The sequence below is a fragment of the Pan troglodytes genome, chromosome 9 (genome assembly GCF_028858775.2).
Source record: "Pan troglodytes isolate AG18354 chromosome 9, NHGRI_mPanTro3-v2.0_pri, whole genome shotgun sequence".
In the NCBI taxonomy this organism is placed as follows: Eukaryota; Metazoa; Chordata; class Mammalia; order Primates; family Hominidae; genus Pan; species Pan troglodytes.
In genome coordinates, this window is record NC_072407.2 from 7453099 (window position 1) to 7456579 (window position 3481).

Consider the following 3481-nt stretch of genomic DNA (forward strand, 5'->3'; position numbering starts at 1 on the left):
CCTCCCCACAGCTCCGTGGAGAGGCAGAGAGGCTGGGCCCTGCGCAAGGAGGTGGCTGAGCTGGGCTCAGCTGGGCTCAGCTGCTCCATTGCAGCCTGTTTGCACTCCATCCCCAATTCCTCGGTTGTCTCCAGAATGCAGCGGGCAGTGACGGGCACTGGATTTCAGGGCTGTTTGCTGTCCAGGTGGGGAATACAGCAAGGAGAGCCCAGGGCTGAAAGCCCAGGAACAGATTTCTCTGCCCTGGGGGCTAGAGAGGGTGACGGGTCAGAGAACAAGGGGAAAGAAAGCAGCAGGGGTGCTGAGTGGAACAGGGCTGCCTGGCATGACCAAGGTCCCTGAGCAGGATCATGGGAGTCCTGCTCGGCCCCCTCTGCTCCTCGCCTCCCGCCTTCCCCACACCTTGGGAGCCCCCAGGATGCAGCCTGAGGACCTTCTAGAACCTACATTGTCCACATTGTCCCCTGGCTTGGAACCCTCCCGTCTCTGCTGTTCTTAGGACCGACTCTAAGCTCACGAGCCTGGAGTCTGATGCTCTCTGTGATCTGGCCAATGCTGGCCCCTCTGGCCTAGTCCTGATCATCCCAGGCACACACCCTCCTTGGTGCCCAGCAGAGCTCCCTCAGAGCAGAATGAAGAGGGGAAGGAGCGTCCACACCACCATGCTTTGAACGTGGAGCCCCTTGGCCTGGAATAGCTTCCTGATACTCTGAGTCCCTGGGCAGTTCCAACTCCCTGGAGAGTCTGGGTGAGCCTTACCTCCTGCAGGAAGCCCCCTGACTCTCCGCCACCTCCTCCAGGAAGCCCCCCCGCCCGACTCTTCACCACCTCCTCCAGGAAGCCCCCCTGACTCTTCACCACCTCCTCCAGGAAGCTCCCTGACTCTCCACCACCTCCTCCAGGAAGCCCCCTGACTCTCCACCACCTCCTCCAGGAAGTCCCCCTGACTCTCCACCACCTCCTCCAGGAAGCCCCCCGACTCTCCAGGCAGAGTTGTGCCTCCTTGAGGGTAGGGCAGGGCTGAGCTTTTCTCATGGGTTGGAGCCACCAAGTCACAGAGGAGGCAATGTCAGGCAAGGAACCTGGTAGAGGCAGGAACCAGGCTCAGCACAGCCCGGGCCCCCTGCAGGGAAGGGCTCTGGGGGTCTCCTAAGCTGAGGCGGTCAGAGGAGTGAGATTTGACTGAGCCCCTTGCTACCTGGCCCTCATGGACTGGGCTCAGCCCTGCTGGGAAGGGAGGAATGAGCCAGTGGCCTGCTTGGAAGGCCCTTGGGGCACCTGGGGCGGACACATGGAAGCTGTGAGGTCCTTGGCTCTTCTGAGGCCCCTCTGGCTGTGCGGGGCTGGGAGTCTTAGTTCTGGGGCAGGACCTGCCTCTAGGATCAACCTCCACCCAGAACAAAACCCCATCAGCTCCCATGCTGGGGAGGTGAAGACCCGCACAGCCCCTGGCCTCCTCTTCCTCTCCCCTCCCCCCACTGCCACCTTCCAACCTCAGGACACCTCTGCTGCCTTGCAGGCTTCCAGAGAGTTCTGAAGGAGAGTCCGGGGCAGGTTTGGGGCTGCAGCAAGGGCTCGCTGGTGTGGGAGAGAGGAACACTGGCCAGAGGAGAGCTGCAGAGTGAAGGCATGGAGGAGCCTCCTGGCGGAGCAGAGGATGGCAGGGGGTTGCTGCCGCTCTGTGCGCTCCACCATAGACTCCCAGAGCCTGAGAAACCGGGGGTCCTAGTGACAACCTCATCCAACACGCTCAGTTCAACCATTTTCTCATGGCGGCAGCTGGGTCCTGGGTCTCGTGTCCCAGCCCTGGACCACATCACGTGAACCGACCGGTAGTCCCAGCCACGACGCACAGCTGCCTAGTGGTCCTGGTTAACTTTATGTCACTAACTTGCAAAGCGCCATGCTCAGAGCCTTAGGTACCACCTCTTCCTCTCCTCACAGCCTCCTGAGGGTTCTACGACGGGGCCTGTTCTCCCTCTCCACAGAAGAAGAGACCGAGGTCAGAGAGGCTCAATGCCCCGCCTGAGCCTGCACTGCTAGGACTCACACCCAGGTCCTGGGCCCCCGTAGTGTGTCCTCCGCTTTGAAGCAAGTTGGTCAGAGAAGCACACCCCTGGCAGTGGACTGCCCGGCAGAGGCATCAGCTGCTCTGCTGGGACCCTGTGAGGGCTCCTCTAGGGAGGCCACCTGCTGACCACGCTCCTGTAAGTGCCGGAGCACGGTGGTCTCCATCAGGCGTTGGGACCCCCCACTGGCTCTTGGGACTTGCAGCTGAGCAGATGCAACATGGCACGTGAGAGCAGAGTGGCTTCTGAGTGGCGGCTGGAAACCCAGCAGATTCAACCTGTAGGGCATGCTGTGCAAATGTGGGCAGACAGCGTGCAGCAGTTGCCATCGGCGTCCCTCCCGGCCTCTGGCCATCATGAGGCCAAGGCTCTGACCTCTTCCAGCACCCTGAGCATGAGGCCCCGAGAAGGCACCATCACAACCAGGGTCCTGTTTGTCATGACTACCTGGATTGCTCAAATTCCCATTTGACTCAGGAAGACATGGCATCTCTGGAAATTGAGGCTGAGCTGGCAGGAGGGAGCTGGGATTCCCACCTGCACCTGCCCCTTCCCTGGGGATTTGCTGGTAGGACCTACAGGGACAGGTGGGGGGCTTGGTCCAGCATCGCCGCTCCTCATGCACCCCTCAGGAAAATGTCTAGAGCCATGGGGAGCTGACCATCATTTCTTAGGAGCCTTTAGGCCAAAGGACAAAAAGGTGACACTGCCCCACCCCCACGACGCCAGGGACCCTGGACCTCAGGCCGAGGGTCAGCATCCCCATGATCTCAGGCCTGAGGCTGGCTTCCCTTGAGGGGTGTCGGCCTGGCAGTGTGTCCCAGACAGCTCAGCTATCTCCAAAGGCCCTGGGAAGCTGGGCTCTGCTGACCCCACACTCTGCTCTCAGGACCCCCTGTCTGTTCCCAAGGCTCCAGCCAAGTCCCCTGCCAGCTCAGGGTGTGTAGGAGACCCCTCCCTCACCACCCCGATCTCTCAGCATAAACTCCATTCTGCCAACGCAATATTAAGTCAAATTGAGAAATGCCCCCTTTCAAGTCCGTTTCTTAAAAAAAAAAATTGTGAGCAAAAGAAGTCAAAAGTCAAAGGCACAGGTGGTGAACAGATGCTTCAGAAGTGCCCTTGCAAGTCCTAATCTCTCATGTACCTGCCTGGTGGGCGTCCCGCCCCTGGAGGGAGGTTGGGCAGTCCCCTCCCCACCACCCTCCAGTGCTGCCCTGGAGGAGGGAGCAAGGCACCGGGATGTGGGTGCAATGCAGCATCCCAGACCTGGGGGCACCTCGCGATGCTGCCCTGGAGCCCCCTGCCTGCCCTGCCTGCCCGAGGGGCTCCAACCAGGCTGAACAGTGTTGGGGGTCCACGGGCGAGCGAGGTGTCCAGAGCTAATGCCCTGCTGGCCGAGGTGCCAGCCC

At 60.9% G+C, this 3481-nt stretch overlaps 1 long non-coding RNA gene across 1 annotated transcript; it reads left to right on the top strand.

Moving 5' to 3' along the window:
* The first annotated feature begins 491 nt into the window (after window positions 1-491).
* On the top strand, window positions 492-3068 carry LOC107967312 (uncharacterized). Its single transcript, XR_001707659.3, has 2 exons — window positions 492-748; window positions 1945-3068. It is a non-coding gene; the product is annotated as an uncharacterized LOC107967312 (long non-coding RNA).
* Window positions 3069-3481: the final 413 nt, after the last annotated feature.